This window comes from Acinonyx jubatus, chromosome B2, assembly GCF_027475565.1.
Source record: "Acinonyx jubatus isolate Ajub_Pintada_27869175 chromosome B2, VMU_Ajub_asm_v1.0, whole genome shotgun sequence".
Classification (NCBI taxonomy): Eukaryota; Metazoa; Chordata; class Mammalia; order Carnivora; family Felidae; genus Acinonyx; species Acinonyx jubatus.
Genome location: NC_069385.1, coordinates 81,734,055 through 81,752,866, shown reverse-complemented (window position 1 = coordinate 81,752,866; position 18,812 = coordinate 81,734,055). Strand labels below are relative to the sequence as shown.

The 18,812-nt window shown below is 37.4% G+C and overlaps 1 long non-coding RNA gene across 1 annotated transcript in view; it reads right to left on the bottom strand.

Moving 5' to 3' along the window:
- The window catches only part of LOC128315595 (uncharacterized), a 28,947-nt gene extending 21,974 nt beyond the window's left edge, over positions 1–6,973 (bottom strand). The window contains exon 1 of the long non-coding RNA XR_008298519.1: positions 6,545–6,973. This is a non-coding gene — a long non-coding RNA (uncharacterized LOC128315595). The remainder of the gene's footprint in view (positions 1–6,544) is intronic.
- Positions 6,974–18,812: the final 11,839 nt, after the last annotated feature.

Sequence of the window (18,812 nt, the reverse complement as noted above, 5' to 3'; positions counted from 1 at the left end):
GGGTCTCTATATTGCCTTATGCTGTGTTTACAGTTGTACAAAAGTGTTGGAGGTTACACATAAATATTCCAACTGAAGCTTTAAAAAGAGTGTGCAATGTTTTTTGAAATGCATAACTCTCATTTTCTGCTGTGCTTAATTTCGAAACCCAGAAATACTTTTAAACTTTATACAATGTTTGTTCATTTAGCTGGGGATCATGTTGCTATCTATCATCTGTCTATCATCTGTCTATCTATCTGTCTATCTATCTATCTATCTATCTATCTATCATCTATCAAATATCTAACAATCATCTATCTATCTATCTATCTATCTATCTATCTATCATCTAGTGTGTGGTGTGAAAAAAAAATCTCTAAAATCTTTCCACCAAATTATACTCTGGGATCCTGTTCCTGAGAATTTTTTTACCTTGGTTCCTGTTGTCAGGTGAGCCCAACTGAAGTTACCATCAATGTAAGAACTAATTAAAAATAGTTTTAAGATGGTGTTTTTATCAGGTTCCCAAAGGTGACCAAAAATTCCTGGTGCCATATATTAAGGGTTTCTGTGATTCAGACACAGATAATCGAGTTACAATATGGTTTCTGGGGGGTCCCAGGAACAGTGTTTTTTTTTTTTTTCCTTGCCAGGTGTGAGAGAAACTGTTTTGTTGCTGCTATGATCAGCATGTTCTCTGATTGTATAATGCAGGGGAGACCATATTCAGGTCATAGGGATTGTTTCATCTTGCCTGTATAGCAGAGACATTTATACCTGACTGTGTCAACTGATGTCACCTATTATTGTGTTCATGGGAGTTGGTAAGAGGTGGCCACATTGAAGGATGACTTTCATTACAACTCCTCTTCCAGTTGCTCAAGGTATATTGAGAAACTATGACTTTCTTCAGGAACTTCTAATATCTAGTTTAAGTCTATAAACTGTTTCTAAGTGATGGATATGAAAAAAAATAAATTTAGTAATTTTTGTGACCACTTTTTTGCTTATGAATCACCAAAAATATTGTGGGAAGAGTTGTATACTTCCCAGATTTACCTACCAATGGAGAAAAATAGAACAGGTGACACTATGTTGGTTTGCAGTATATGCCACTATAAAATAACAATCTATGAAGATAAAATTTTTGCTTGTCTCTCTCAATTCTCTGTTTGCATTGATTCTTATAACGTGTGCCTTCTTCTTGATGTTCAAAGATATCTTTCAGGTGCAATGAACAGTAACCTGATATAGTTTGATTGAGAGGGTTACAATGAAAAGCATGGCAACTAACAATTACATAGTGCTTATTATACAATTACATAATGCTCAGAATTTATAAGTTATAATAAAGGATTAGTTTGGAATTATTGGAATCTCACAGTAAGTAATGTGTATTAATTACAATGGCACACACAGCTAGGTACAATTTCAAACTATCAGAATGGTTTTTGCTATATTTATTAACCAGATGGAGCACCTTTGGAAATTTTGTCTCAGACAAGGGGGTTTGCCAGGTTAAGAAGGTACTTACAGAGGGAGTTGTTCTTAACATTGAAGTCTGGGAAAATGGAGGGAGATTATTGGCAGATGAAAAAGAAAGTGGAGATCAGAGAAATTTCTGGGTAAAAGTGCAAGCACCCTTTGAAACATGTGATGTAGATTCATCTGCAGTCTGTGGGTGCAGGCCAAGCATATTTAAATGTCCTCTGAACAGTGTGGACATAGGCAATTGATATGCAACAAAACGTTCAAATTAAAAGGGCCCTAAGATGTGAAAAAAATTAGAAAAGCAAATTTTATCTATGACACAGTTTTGTCAAAAACTTTACCTGGAAGTGATAAATATTGAACAAATTTTCTAGACTGAAATGGAAGCAATAGATGATATATGAATAGATTACTTCAGGACACACCAATAGATGTATCCAAGACCGTTGAAAATGTGCAATAAAACCACAAACATAAAATTATTACCTGTCAAAACTTCTGAGATTTAAAAGAAATAAAGACACATGTGTTTTGTTACATTGACTTTACCTAGAGAGTAATATTATAGAGGAGTCAGACATAGAATGGAGGCTACATCAGACAAAAATTGATAACCACATCACAAAGGCTGTTAATTGAAACTCTAAGGAGACAGTTGGGAGCTTGGTAATGTTTGGCAAAGCTCAGACATACTGCATCACTAACGAAATCTCTGTGATAACAGAGTGATTCTCATTCTCAGAAAAACCATGTTCTTTTTGTGCATTTTAAAATTATTTATATAAATGCACATTCATAGGGAACTTCAACATTTTATTTTTAATTTAATTTTTTTTTTTTATTTTTTAGAGACAGGGAGAGAGTGCAAGCAAGGGAGAGGGGCAGAAGGAGAGGAAAAGGGAATATTAAGCAGTCTTTAAGCTCATTGTGGAGCCTGATGTGGGGCTCGATCTCACAACACTGGGACCATGACCTGAGCCAAAATCAAGAGCATATGCTCAATTGACTGAGCCAACCAGGTGCCCCAACATTTTTTTTTAAATTTTAGATGTGTTTTCACGTTATCACATAAGCCTGGCAACTCACATATCCTGGATTTCATTTTAAAGACATTAAAATTAATGTGGTTCTCTTTACATCTCCTTCTAGAACATGGAACAGTGATTTTCTTTTTCTTTTTCTTTTTTAAGAGAAGAATTTCAGAATTTAGTATGACATAGGTCGTAGTTCCTTTTTTTTCCCACTCCCCTGCCTGTAGTTCCTTTTTTCTAATTTTTAAATTTTTTAATGTTTTGTTTCATTTTGTTTTTAAGGTTATTTATTTTGAGAGAGAGAGAGAGAGAGAGAGAGAGAGAGAGAAAGCATGAGGGGGTGTGCAGAGAGAGAGAGAGAGAGAATCCCAAGCAGGTTCTGTGCTGTCAGTGCAGAGGCTGACATGGGGCTCAAACTCATGAACCATGAGATCATGACGTAAGCCAAAATCAAGAGTTGGACTGAGCCACCCAGACGTCTGGTGATACAGTGCCTTTTTAACAGCAGAATGTTGATACCGCAAGATTCAGTTACACTGAAGTCCAACACACTGTGGTAGATTATTCTTTTTTTGTAAAGCCATTTAGCTTAAGCTTTTTATGTAAGGTACAATATAGTGATCATAAAGGGTTTCATTTGTTTCAGAGCACTGTTTTTCATCTTTTCCAGCTCTTAGAAGTTGGGATCAATGTCCACCCATCATCTCTCTTTGGTTGCAATATCTTAGACATGGATCTAGGTAGAATTTTAGTCCTTGCACAATAATCATTTATGAATTTCTTCCCATGTTTGTCTTTATGTGTTTACCCATTCCCCTCATTTTTTCTCATCCAAAATGTCTGAACTACATTAATTTTTCCCCTTATATTGTTGCTTCCTCCTAACATTTTTTTTTACTTTATGTATTTATTTTTGAGAGAGAGAGAGAGAGAAGAGAGGGAGCAGGGGAGAGGCAGAGACACAGGGAGCAACAGGCTCCAAGCTTTCAGCACAGAACCTGGTTGGGTTCAAACCCACAAACCATGGGATCGTGACCTGAGCCAAATCAACAGTCAGAAGCTTAACCAACTGAGCTACCCAGGCACTACGCCTCCTAACTTTTTAATTTATATTGACATAATTGTCCTCTCTGTTATCTAGGTACAGACTTTAAAGTTATTTTGATGCCTCTTGTTTCCCTGTATTTCATCTTGGAAATGTGACCAGGTGATCCAGTATCAGTACCAAGTAACCTTCCAAAGGGCCTCTTGTAGTTTTCTCTTTCTTTCTGACTCATTGGCATTGCCTTATTTGAGTTTCATGACTTTTCATCTAGTTTGTTGTAACATTCTCTAAATTGATCTTTTATCTGTACTTTTCCCTCACCTCCAATTCTTTCTATATCACAGGCTTAATAGAGTAACTAATTGCTCAAGTATTTTAGTTACTCTCCATAGTTTTTAAGAGGATGGGTTCCTCAGCTGAAGTATCAAGTAACCATGTCTTTCTCCTAGAACCTATAAAAATCACTCCACGGTGACTACCTCTCAGCTTTCAACCTTCTTAGCTTGAAATGCTAAACTTCCAAGTACTATCTCTATTTTTATTTAATAAATTTAGTCAAAATATATTTATCCTGTATCATGAAGTAAAAGCCAAATGCTCGATTTTGTCCAGGATACATGGATAGACACCTTTCCTGCCCTCAAGAAGCTTATAGTACTCCAGGGAAGATTAAATATACACTTAATTGAATATGATAAATAAAAACACTTTAAATAGGTTTTAAAGAAACTTCTATATAACAAATATTTATTGAATTCTTACTCTGTGTCTGTCACCATTCTGGATGTTGGGATATTAACATCCAAACAGAAGTCTTGCCCTAATAGAGCTAACATTCCAAAGGGGTTAGAAAGATATCAAGTCAATAAATAAATATGAAGTATGTTTCCAAATAGAGGTAAATTATATGGAGACAAACTAGGATAAGGATAAAAGGGTCAGAGCAGTTCTTTTAGAATGTGAAGTCAGGAAAGGCCTCTTAGAAGATAAGGCATGTGGGGTGCCTGGGTGGTTCAGTTGGTTAAGTGTCTAACTCATGGTTTTAGCTCAGGTCATGATCTCATGGTTTGTGAAATTAAGCCCCATGTAGGGCTCTATGCTCATAGTATGGGGCCTGCTTGGGATACTCTCCCCCCTCCCCCAAAATCTCTGCTCCTGTCCTGTTGTGCTCTCTCTCTCTCTCAAATAAATAAACTAAAAAAAAAAAAAAAAGATAATGCATGTGACAGAGACCTAATGAAGTGAGGGAGACCACCATAGGAAGAAATAGGAGAAAGACATTTCAGTAAGAGGAAAAGCAAATGAAAAGGCCCAAAGGTATGGTAAATCCTGATGTCCAAAGAGCAGCAAGGAGGTAAGTTCATGGGGAGATAAGTGAGTTGCAGGGGAAGGTGTTTGGAAGACAGTCCTGGGGGAGAAGTACATAAGGCTTTACAGTTGCTATAAAGGACTTAGGCTTTTGTCTTAAGTGTGATGAGATTCACTTGTATGGTTTAAGCATCCAAAAAGTATTATGTCAAAAAGTATTCCAGCTGCCCCATGGAGAATGATTGAAGAAGGAGTGGAATCTGAATAGTCTGTAAGGAGGCTCTGGCAGAGGTCCAAGCTTGAGAAAATGGTGCCTTAGGCTCTGGTGGTTGTGGAAAGATAAGTGTTCCCTGATTCTTTTCATTTGAAAGATGCAGCTGAGGAGATTTGCTCGGAGTATATTGGATGTGTGGTTTGAGAGAAAAAGAAGAATCAAAAATAACTCTTGTTTAGAGAAATGGAGGGGGATAATTTGGGAGGACAATATTGAAAGTTCTGTTTTTCACATGTTAAATTTGAGATTTCTGTTGATATACAAGTATAGATGTATAGTAGACAGTTGGCTGCATCAAAGAAGAGGTCAAGGTTGGGGAAAAATGGGGAACTCAATAATTATGGATGAGATTGAAACTCTTGTGACTGGATGAGATCACTTACCAATGATGGCATGGATAGAGAAGAGGCCCAAACACTGAGATCAGGGGCCACTGACATTTAGACAAATGGATAAGGATGAGTGTCAATAAAAAAGGTATGAGGGGCACCAGGGTGGCTCAGTCGGTTGAGCATCCAACTTCGCCTCAGGTCATGATCTCACGGCTCCTGAGTTCCAGCCCCGTGTTGGGCTCTGTGCTGACAGCTCAGATCCTGGAGCCTGCTTCCGATTCTGTGTCTCCCTCTCTCTCTGCCTCTTCCCCACTCATGCTCTGCTCTCTCTGTCTCCAAAATAAAAGATAAACATTAAAAAAAAAATAATGAGATGCCACTCATGGATATGGGGATCAGAAAAAATTTTATGTAAGAGATACCATTTGACTGAGGCCTGAAATATGGGCAGAATTTTCAACAGTAATGCTTGGTGGGAGGGACCTGAGGCAGCAAGGAGCTGCACAAGCAAAATTGCATTGGTGGAAAAGTGTTGAATGCATTTGAAAAACAAAACCATACTGGAGTCATCATACCCTGAATAAACTCTACACATTGTCACACCCATTCCTGTTTGGCATTTTATGCATCATGATAGATGTTGTTTTTTAATGCTTATATTTAATTTTTTTTTCCATTTTAAGGCAATGAATTAATGCCCACAAACTATGTTATTGCATCACAGTGGACACAAGCTGCTATTTATTACCACTGACTTTTTACTTTCCGGAAAAGGTGCTTTGCTTAGCCATGAAATGCCAGATGGCAGTGATGTAACAATTATAATTCAAGAAGAAATGTGTCTGAAAAACGGAATTGGATATAAATTCATCCGGAAGCCCTGGCTATTATTGTAGAGGAACTTCCACAATTTTCTGTACTTTTATCTTCCAATTTTATAATAAGCACATGTATCTTCAGGGGTTCAATATAAATTAGGCATCATCCATGCCCTCAAGGTGTTTACTGTCTAGTATAAGAAATATGCTAAACACATAAGGTAATTATTATACAAAACTAACTATGGTTTTAATGTTTTTACCTCCATTTACTGATTCCTAGTTCCAGCAGTCTAGGATGTTTTCGTCATTGATATCCTCTTGACAAAAGCAGGCAATATGTAGGCAGACATAGGTTCAGACCCAAATCCAGTGTACTTTTGATGACTCTTGGCACAAATGTACTCAAAACACAAGTGCCAGCGTCCTCAATTGGAGATTCTGCCTATCTAGTACTGCTACTTCCCACCGAGTCTTGGAGAACACCTTCTCAGCACCCAACCTATCTCTAATAAACCTCTTTTCCCAGAAGTATGGTCCTTTACACACTCCAAATTGATAACCAGGTACCTGCTCTTCATGTTCTAATCACCTGGAAATACTAAACCACTGACATAGCGGTAGCATATATCCACCCAATGCACTTCTGTCTTGTCCCAGTGGCAGTTGTGATCTGTGGGTGATCTGCTTCTAATGGGTATCTCCATCACCCTTATCTCTTATCGCCACATGTCATAATGGAGCTACCAGCCCACAGGACCAGCTGTGCTCCTGGTTTGGTTTTCCTTTACCTGTTTTGGTCTTGGTTCTCCTTCACTGTAGCTGGTAATGCTGAGGTCCCAGGATGCCTCAATCAAAGTCCATTTACAATTTGGCAATGAGTATCATAGAAGAAGTACAAAGGTGTTTGAGTTAGAGGTATGACCACCTGTAATTAAGGTTAGTAATAAAAAGTTGTCTTTGTCTCTTTCTCAGGCCTAGAACACTGAAGACATGAAGACTGCAGTCATGCTTGCTTTTCTCTGATTCAGGAGAGGGACATGCTTGAGTTTGGGGAGGAGAGCTAAAATCTGGTGGCGATTGGAATCTATAAAAACTATCCCTCTTTGCCCCCACATGAGGTATTCCTCTTTTTGAGTGTGCTATAGACCCTCACACTTTTACTCTCCCTTGCTATACAGGGACCTCCATGGATCAGGCACAAATAGGGACTGGTGCCCTGTTTTCTTAGTTCACTTTCTTCTTGTTTCCTTCAATAACGTGTGCCAAGAAGGAAGCTAAGAAAACAGCTTATGCCAATCTCTTATGCTAGTTCCTTTAATTATATACAATTTGAATTGGATATAAATATAATGGCAGTAAGCATAATTTAATTCGAACATCTAATTGCTTGCAGCAATATTATGCTTTTACCAAACTTTCCCAACATGCACACCTCATTCTATTTTCAGCTAATCTTAATGCTGTCAATGAGATGCTCATCCTCTGCAGTGTTGCTTGGGGCTGTACTTCCAACCTCTCCCACTGCACCTGTCCTTGCACTTTGTTATTATACAATTTTTGGAAATTCAGTGTCCTTATTTCCACTTTCTGTCCCCATTCTCACAAGTGTTCTATTCTCCACCTTTTATCACTCATTAGTTTTCTGAACAAATTTTTCACCAAAGTCTTTGATCATCCTCTAGAAGTAGCCCATGTCCTTTCTTCTTGTCACTGCCACCTCCCTGGGATCTTCTCTCCATGGACAAGGGTCATGATGTTATGCAACATAAGGCACTGATGGAGAATGTAGCATTGAAACTAAGATTTCAAGATGTGATAGGATTCTTACAGATGGAATTCAAAGTGAAGACATTATAGGTGGCAGAAGTGGCAGGAGTACTCTATTTTCTGGCAAATCTAGTTTTTACTCCATAGCATATTTTTTATTGTGGTAAAAAGCACATATGAGGTCTACCCTCTTAAATTTTAAGTGTGCAATACCATGTTGTTAACTATAAGCACAATTTTATATAGCAGATCTCTAGAACTTTTTTATCTTCATGACTGAAACTCTATCAACATTAAAGAGCAACTCTCCATTTCTCCCTCTCCCCAGCCCTTGGAAACCACCATTCCACTTCCTATTTCTATGAGTTTAACTCTATTAGATAACCATGGAAGTTTAATCACATAGTATTTATCCTTCTGTGATTGGCTTATTTCACTTATATTATCCTCAAGGCTAATCCATGTTGTAGCATATGGCAAGATTTCTTTTCTTTTTATGAATAACATTGTGTTGGATGTATATGCCATGTTTTCTTTATCCATTTTTTTATTAATGGGCATTTAATTTGTTTAGGACAAAAGCTGTTCTGTAAAAACACTACTCAAAATCACTGCATATGAAGTTACTATTTTTATAAGTCAAAGCAGTTATATCCAGTAATTTAATATGATTCAGTATACTATATCTGTATCAACTCAAAGAATTAGACACTAGTATGAACTCAAAAGCAATAAAGTGCAGACCTGAAGCACACTGCTCCATGGCAAACTGTATGTTTCTTCATTAGCTACAATTCTTTAACTAGCAAGGGCAAGGGTTCCCATCTTTGCTGCACATTAAAATCACCGAGGGAGCTTGTATAGATATCAATGCCAAATATGCCCCCAGAATGACTAAATACTAATGGCTGGGAGTGGGATCCAGGAGCCAGTATTCTTTAATATCCCAAGCTGATTCCAAAATATACTAATATTTGTGAGTCATGTGAAAGGGAATTTACTTTTTTCAAGACCTTCTTTATATTCTATTAATGGATGTAGGGTGAACAGTGATTTCACATTATCAGTTAAGATTGTCAGAGGAGAATTATTCCTTCTTTAATCTCACCCTTCTAGAATGTGTATAACCACACACTTATCTATTTTGTTGTTGTTAGAGAAGATATGGTCAGGAGAAGACATGTTCACATTTAGCTCTGGGTCATCTTTTTCTGTCATTGCTGCCTTTCACTTTCTTCCTCAGAAACCAGAGCAATTGTAAGAACAATAGATAAAATGTATTGAGCTCAAGCTATGTAATGCACCTGATCTTTACCAATAATATGGCATCGATATATTTCTCATTTTACAGGAGAGGAAACTGTTCTATAGAGGTAAAGGGAAGTTAAGGCAGTAGAATTACAATTTTACATGGAAACCTGGCCTTAGATCATGGACAAGTAACCACTATACACTATGCTTCCTTTTAATTGAAGCTAGATTTTACTTGTTGTGTGTGTGTGTTGGCTTAGCCAAGGGAGTATGCTTTTAGCATGACATAAGATACCCAAATCTCATCAACCTCACATAACCTTATGAACTTTCCAAATCCCATCTTCTAATTATCCCTCATTACTATGCATCATGTCCCATCCTCATTAAACATATAGATTCCTTTAATCCAACAGGTCATAGTACTCACATTTATCTTTTCTTCCTTTATTACACTTTTGCATAATTCTCTAATCATCTTAAGGAACATTTAACATAGCATTTAAGGAATCTGGAAGCATGCCAAGACAGGGTTCTAGTGCCCTAGTTTTTTCTTACCTCATTTGACTATTCATTTTGGCACAACTGGTTCAAGTCACAAGCCAGGACTTGTGACTCCAGCAATTATGGTTTTCCACAATAGATTGGTATTTGCAGTACAGCTTATTCTTCATTTTCTCACCTCTGCTTCCAGAGTCTGGAACCTTGTCCATCTTCTTATAAAAATACAAGTTTCCCAAACTTTGTTTTACAGAATTCTACTTCAGCAATATTACAATGAAAGTTGCATGAAAAAAAAAAAAGAGATGCCAGGCTGTGATTGGGTAAATAATGGTTTTCTAGAGATGACTGCATCCTAGTCCCTGGAATCTAAGAATATGTTACCTTACATAGCTAAAGGGATTTTGTGTATGTGTAAGAGATAGGGAGATTATTCTGATTATATACTGATTATATACACTGAGTTCAGTGTAATCACAAATGTTCTTGTAAGAGAGAGACAGGAGGATCAGAGTCAGAGATGTGACAGTAAAAGCAGAGGGACAGAAAGAAAGATTGGAAGATGCTGCATTGCTGGCTTTGAAGATGGAGGACAGGGCCACAAGCCAGTGAATGCAGGTAGCCTCTAGAACCTATGAAAGGTAATGAAATGGATTTTTCCCATCAGTGTTCAGAAGAAACACAGCCCTATGGCACATTTTGGACTCCAGTTAAGATAATAAATTTGTGTTGTTCTAAGCCACTAAGTTTTTGGTAATTTGTTATAGCAACAATAAGAAACTAATACAACAGCCAAATAAGTTTGGGAAGTGTTACATGCTTTATGCTTTTTTAGGAAATTTACAGTTTATATTAGTGTAAAATGCCAATTATAAATAATGAAATATGTAGTAGAGTTGCAACAATTTTCCCTTAGAAAAGTATCCTTTATGGACAGAGAGTTTTTGTTTGTGAATGACCTTAGTTACTTGGCTAAATTTTAATGTTAGTAACCTGTTCCACACCCAATTAAATTCAAGGTTTGCTTACTAGTTCTACCAGAACTCTACCAGTACTTGAGAAACTATATTGGCAGAATACAGATTATATGACTCTTTCACTTATTTGATGCATTTTAGTTGTGTCTTCTTGTTTTCTGTTCATATAAAATAGTAGCCCCTTAGATAATGGACTTATTGCTTGTGTTATTAACCATTTTGGATGGATGATTGTTTTACACATGAATGTTTTTGCTAACAAGCTTGAGCATTTTTTTTTCATTATATGACAGCTGGATTTTGAAATATAAATTTATTTTTTAATTCTGTACTAAGAATTATGCTCTAAAAATATTTTGTAGTAAACCATTCAGTTTACATTTAGAAAAAAATGTTCTGATAAATACGTTACTGGAAATGTTGAGTTTTCTTAGCATCCTTTTAGAGTATTACCAATGTAGTTTAAATTTTATAATTTTGTGACTTGGTTTGGCACATATTAATTGGAAAGGAAACAAATGTAAAGGTCAGGTGGATTTTTAAAACATTTGTTCTTGGAATCAATTTCTGGCTAGATTTATAGTTTTTTTTCATATTTTTGTTTTGTTTTACAAAAATGACCTTTCTTGAGATTTTAAAATACATTTTTCCTAGTTTGTTGCAGGTTTCCCTCAGATGACATACCAGAATTAAATTTATTTCCTTGGCATTCCAAATAGGTCTCACTTTGAATTATCTCATTATAGAATTGAAGATATCACAAAAACAAAGGAGACATAAATAATCCAAAACAAACATAGACTTATACTATTTATTTAAAAAGATTAAGTCTCTATTTTAAGGCAGACGTGCAACTACGAGCTGGTGATTCAGAAATACTGTCCCTGCTTTCAAGAGGCTTACAATAGTATTTTAAAAAATCTCTAGTTTGTCTATCTTCCTTTATTTACATAAACAACCTCACAGATTTGTATTGATTAAAAAGATGAATTATCTGATTGTAAGAGATTTCACCATTAATAACGGTGACTGAATACACTATGGAGTTTTTAGTTTTAAAGAGCTTCAGATGCCTGAAAGTTTCTTTTTTTTTTTTAATATGAAATTTATTGTCAAATTGGTTTCCATACAACACCCAGGGCTCATCCCAAAAGGTGCCCTCCTCAATACCCATCACCCACCCTCTCCTCCCTCCCACCCCCCATCAACCCTCAGTTTGTTCTCAGTTTTTAAGAGTCTCTTATGCTTTGGCTCTCTCCCACTCTAACCTCTTTTTTTTTTTTCCTTCCCCTCCCCCATGGGTTTCTGTTAAGTTTCTCAAGATCCACATAAGAGTGAAAACAGATGGTATCTGTCTTTCTCTGTATGACTTATTTCACTTAACATAACACTCTCCAGTTCCATCCATGTTGTTACAAAGAGCCATATTTCATTCTTTCTCATTGCCATGTAGTATTCCATTGTGTATATAAACCACAATTTATTTATCCATTCGTCAGTTGATGGACATTTAGGCTCTTTCCATAATTTGGCTATTGTTGAGAGTGCTGTTAGAAACATTGGGGTACAAGTGTCCCTATATATCAGTACTCCTGTATCCCTTGGGTAAATTACTAGCAGTGCTACTGCTGGGTCATAGGGTAGGTCTATTTTTAATTTTTTGAGGAACCTCCACACTGTTTTCCAGAGCGGCTGCACCAGTTTGCATTCCCACCAACAGTGCAAGAGGGTTCCCGTTTCTCCACATCCTCTCCAGCATTAGTGGTCTCCTGATTTGTTCATTTTGGCCACTCTGACTGGCGTGAGGTGATATCTGAGTGTGGTTTTGATTTGTATTTCTCTGATGAGAAGCAACGTTGAGCATCTTTTCATGTGCCTGTTGGCCATCTGGATGTCTCCTTTAGAGAAGTGTCTATTCATGTTTTCTGCCCATTTCTTCACTGGATTATTTGTTTTTCGGCTATGGAGTTTGGTGGACTCTTTATAGATTTTGGATACTAGCCTTTGTCCAATACGTCATTTGCAAATATCTTTTCCCATTCCGTTGGTTGCCTTTTAGCTTTGTTGATTGTTTCCTTTGTTGTGCAGAAGCTTTTTATCTTCATGAGGTCCCAATAGTTCATTTTTGCTTTTAATTCCCTTGCCCTTGGGGATGTGTCAAGTAAGAAATTGCTGCGGCTGAGGCCAGAGAGGTTTTTCCTGTTTTCTTCTCTAGGGTTTTGATGGTTTCCTGTCTCACATTCAGGTCCTTTATCCATTTTGAGTTTGTTTTTGTGAATGGTGTAAGAAAGTGGTCTAGTTTCATTCTTCTGCATGTTGCTGCCCGGTTCTCCCAGCACCATTTGTTAAAGAGACTGTCTTTTTTCCATTGGATGTTCTTTCCTGCTTTGTCAAAGATTAGTTGGCCATACTTTTGTGGGTCTAGTTCTGGGGTTTCTATTCTATTCCATTGGTCTATGTGTCTGTTTTTGTGCCAATACCATGCTGTCTTGATAGTTATAGCTTTGTAATAGAGGCTAAAGTCTGGGATTGTGACACCTCCTGCTTTGTTCTTCTTCAAAATTACTTTGGCTATTCGGGCCTTTTGTGGTTCCATACAAATTTTAGGATTGCTTGTTCTAGCTTCGAGAAGAATGCTGGTGCAATTTTGATTGGGATTGCAATGAATGTGTAGATAACTTTGGGTAGTGTTGACATTTTAACAATATTTATTCTTCCAATCCATGAGCACGGAATGTTTTTCCAGTTCTTTAAATCTTCTTCAATTTCCTTCATAAGCTTTCTATAGTTTTCAGCATACAGATCCTTTATATCTTTGGTTAGGTTTATTCCTAGGTATTTTATGATTCTTGGTACAATTGTGAATGGGTCAGTTTCTTTATTTGTTTTTCTGTTGCTTCATTATTAGTGTATAAGAATGCAACCGATTTCTGTAAATTGATTTTGTATCCTGCGACTTTGCTAAATTCATGTATCAGTTCTAGCAGACTTTTGGTGGAGTGTATCAGATTTTCCATGTCTAATATAATGTCGTGTGCAAAAAGTGAAAGCTTGACTTCATCTTTGCCAATTTTGATGCTTTTGATTTCTTTTTGTTGTCTGATTGCTGATGCTTGCACTTCCAACACTATGTTAAACAACAGTGGTGAGAGTGGACATCCCTGTCGTGTACCTGATCTCAGGGAGAAAGCTCTCAGTTTTTTCGAATTGAGGATGATATTAGCTGTGGGCTTTTCATAAATGATTTTATGATGTTTAAGTATGTACCTTCTATTCCAACATTCTCGAGGATTTTTACTAAGAAAGGATGCTGAATTTTGACAAATGCTTTTTCTGCATTTATTGACAGGATCGTATGGTTATCTTTTCTTTTATTAATGTGATGTATCACATTGGTTGATTTGCGAATGTTGAACCAGCCCTGCATCCCAGGAATGAATCCCACTTGATCATGGTGAATAATTCTTTTTATAAGCTGTTGAATTCTATTTGCTAGTATCTTATTGAGAATTTTTGCATCCATATTCATCAGGGATATTGGCCTGTAGTTCTCTTTTTTTACTGGGTCTCTGTCTGGTTCAGGAATCCCAGTAATGCTGGCTTCATAGAATGAGTCTTGAAGTTTTCCTTCCTTTTCTATTTTTTGGAATAGCTTGAGAAAGGTAGGTATTATCTCTGCTGTAAATATCTGGTAGAATTCCCCTGGGAAGCCATCTAGTCCTGGACTCTTATTTGTTGGGAGATTTTTGATAACCGATTCAATTTCTTCGCTGGTTATGGGTCTGTTCAAGCTTTCTATTTCCTCCTGATTGAGTTTTGGAAGAGTGTGGGTGTTTAGAAATTTGTCCATTTCTTCCAGGTTGTGCAGTTTGTTGGCATATAATTTTTCATAGTATTCCCTGATAATTGTTTGTATCTCTGAGGGATTGGTTGTAATAATTCCATTTTCATTCATGATTTTATCTATTTGGGTCATCTCCCTTTTCTTTTTGACAAGCCTGGCTAGAGGTTTATCAATTTTTTTTTTCAAAAAACCAACTCTTGGTTTCATTGATCTGCTCTACCGTTTTTTTAGATTCTATATTGTTTATTTCTGCTCTGATCTTTATTATTTCTCTTCTTCTGCGGGGTTTGGGTTGTCTTTGCTGCTCTGCTTCTATTTCCCTTAGGTGTGCTGTTAGATTTTGTATTTGGGATTTTTCTTGTTTCTTGACATGGGCCTGGATAGCAATGTATTTTCCTCTCAGGACTGCCTTTGCTGCATCCCAAAGCGTTTGGATTGTTGTGTTTTCATTTTCATTTGTTTCCGTATATTTTTTAATTTCTTCTCTAATTGCCTGGTTGACCCATTCATTCTTTAGTAGGGTGTTCTTTAACTTCCATGCTTTTGGAGGTTTTCCAGACTTTTTCCTGTGGTTGATTTCAAGCTTCATAGCATTGTGTGGTCTGAAAGTGTGCATGGTATGATCTCAACTCTTGTATACTTATGAAGGGCTGTTTTGTGACCCAGTATGTGATCTATCTTGGAGAATGTTCCATGTGCACTCGAGAAGAAAATATATTCTGTTGCTTTGGGATGCAGAGTTCTAAATATATCTGTCAAGTCCATCTGATCCAATGTATCATTCAGGGCCCTTGTTTCTTTATTGATCCTGTGTCTAGATGATCTATCCATTGTTGTAAGTGGAGTATTAAAGTCCCCTGCAATTACCACATTCTTATCAATAAGGTTGCTTATGTTTGTGATTAATTGTTTTATATATTTGGGGGCCTCTGTATTCGGTGCATAGACATTTATAATTGTTAGCTCTTCCTGACGGATCGACCCTGTAATTATTATATAATGCCCTTCTTCATCTCTTGTTACAGCCTTTAATTTAAAGTCTAGTTTGTCTGATATAAGTATGGCTACTCCAGTTTTCTTTTGACTTCCCGTAGCATGATAGATAGTTCTCCATCCCCTCACTTTCAATCTGAAGGTGTCCTCAGGTCTAAAATGAGTCTCTTGTAGACAGCAAATAGATGGGTCTTGTTTTTTTTATCCATTCTGATACCCTATCTTATGGTTGGAGCATTTAGTCCATTTACATTCAGTGTTATTATAGAAAGATATGGGTTTAGAGTCATTGTGATGTCTGTAGGTTTATGCTCGTAGTGATGTCTTGGGTACCTTGTCTCACAGGATCCCCCTTAGGATCTCTTGTAGGGCTGGTTAAGTGGTGACGAATTCCTTCAGTTTTTGTTTGTTTGGGAAGATCTTTATCTCTCCTTGTATTCTAAATGACAGACTTGCTGGATAAAGGATTCTCGGCTGCATATTTTTTTCTGTTCAGTACATTGAAGATTTCTTGCCATTCCTTTCTGGCCTGCCAAGTTTCAGTAGATAAATCTGTCACTAGTCTTATCTGTCTACCTTTATATGTTAGAGCATGTTTATCCCTAGCTGCTTTCAGAATTTTCTCTTTATCCTTGTATCTTGCCAGTTCGACTATGATATGTTGTGCAGAAGATTGATTCAAGTTACGTCTGAAGGGAGTTCTCTGTGCCTCTTGGATTTCAATGCCTTTTTCCTTCCCCAGATCAGGGAAGTTCTCAGCTATGATTCTTTTAAGTACACTTTCAGCACCTTTCCCTCTCTCTTCCTCCTCTGGAATCCCAATGATGCGTATGTTATTATGTTTAATTGTGTCACTTAGTTCTCTAAGTCTCCCCTCATACTCCTGGATTTTTTTTTATCTCTTTTTCTCAGCGTCCTCTTTTTCCATAATTTTATCTTCTAATTCACGTATTCTGTCCTCTGCCTCTTCAATCCGAGCTGTGGTTGCCTCCATTTTATTTTGCAGTTCATTTATAGCATTTTTTAGCTCCTCCTGACTGTTTCTTAGTCCCTTGATCCCTGTAGTAATAGATTCTCTGCTGTCTCCTATACTTTTTTCATGCCAAGTGATTAATTTTATGACATTTTAAATTCATTTTCTGTTACATTGCTTAAATCGTTTTTGATCAGTTTGTTAGCTGTCGCTACTTCCTGGAGTTTCTTTTGAGAAGAATTCTTCCGTTTCATCATTTTGGATAGTCCCTGGAGTGGTGCAGAACTGCAGGGCTCTTCCCCTGTGGTGTCTGGAATAACTTGTGTTGGTGAGCAGGGCCACAGTCAGACTTGATGTCTGCCCCCAGCCCACTGCTGGGGCCACAGTCAGACTGGTGTGTACCTTATGTTCCCCTCTCCCAGGGGCAGGACTCACTGTGGAGTGGTGTGGCCCCTGTGTGGGCTACTTGCACACTGCCAGGCTTGTGGTGCTGCTTCTATGGGATCTGGCATATTAGCCAGGTTGGATCTGCAAGGTGGACAGGGGTGGGAGGGGCAGACTCAGCTTGCTTTGCCTTCAGTGGTCTGCTTTGGGAAGGGCCCTGTGGCACCTGGAGGGAGGCAGACCCGTTGGAGGGATGGATCCGCAGAAGCACAGCATTGGGTGTTTGCACTGAGCAAGCAAGTTCCATGACGGGAACTGGTTCCCTTTGGGATTTTGGCTGGGGGATGGGCAAGGGAGATGACGCTGGTGAGCACCTTTGTTCCCCACCAAGCTGAGCTCTGTCCTCCGGGGCTCAACAACTCTCCCTCCCATTGTCCTCTATCCCTCCCGCTGTCTATGCACTTGGGAAAAAATCATATGGTTGTTTCATGTGAAAAATGGAGATTCTAGTACCCATCTGACCATCTTATGACATTGTAATTACCAGAAGAGATACAATTTATGGTAAGCCTTGACCACTGTGGATAGTTTGTCTCAGGGGCTGGCTCATGAATGGAAGGACTAATTTCTGTATGGCAGTAATTTTCCAAGTGTGGTCACTGGACCAGCAGCATCCACATCCACATTACCTGGGAACTCATTAGATATGCAGATTATCTGGTCCCACTCACGATTTGCTGAATCAGAATCACTGTGCTTTAAGGAGCCTTCTGTGTGACTCTGTGGCATGATAAAATATAAGAAGCACAGCTCAAATTCTCCTCTGAGTCTAAAGAGGGCTCTGTTAATGATTTTTCAGCCTAGAAATTTCTATCAAGGGTCCTGATCTTTAAACTTATCTATTGAGACATTTTCACCTGGCAAGAAGTTGGTATTTTTATTTCTGATGCTTAAGGTAGTTACTAGCTGTTTTTCAAGCATTTAAAATGAGTGAAAGCCCACATTTAATTCTTGGTAGATTCTATGGTATAATAATATTTTTGCTACATTTTTATGTTTAGTTCTATTGCTAAAATATCATAGCATTATTTTAGAGGGGGATATTTTTATGGATTTTACTGCATGTGTAATTAAAGATACTATTTATTGTACTATTCTGCCACTGTTTTATAAATAGTGTCTTACTTAATCATTATTATTATTCTGTTTTACGTGTGGCTCAGAGAAATTATTTGGTCAGTAAGTAGTATAGACAGAACTTAAAGATGGAGCTGTTTAGTTCAAGATAATAAGTTTTATTGTTATGTCATGTTGCCTTCCAAACATAAGCTAGAACTTTGGTTAAGAAAGTCAACTTCCCAATTCTTTTTACAAAGAAAATACAGCTCTTATACTAAATCTTTAAAAGACAGCAAAATTTTAAAAAAGATAGCTTCCAGGGCTCCTGGGTGGCTCAGTCGGTTGGGTGACTGACTTCAGCTCAGGTCATGATCTTGAGGTCTGTGGGTTTGAGTCCCCTGTCAGGCTCTGTGCTGACAGCTCAGAGCCTGGAGCCTCCTTCGGATTCTGTGTCTCCCCCTCTCTCTGCCCCTCCCCTGCTCATGCTCTGTCTCTCTCTCTGTCAAGAATAGATAAACATTTAAAAAATTTTCTTAAAAAGATAGCTTCCAATTAAACACATTTATAGATAAATATGCAAATGTCCAAATTTAATGAGAGCAACCAGGAATCAAATTATTTTAAATGAATAATATGCCATACTCAAGTGAGATTTTCTCCAGGTATTCAAATATAGTACATCAATAAGGTTTTTTAATAATTATTTATATTAACAGTAC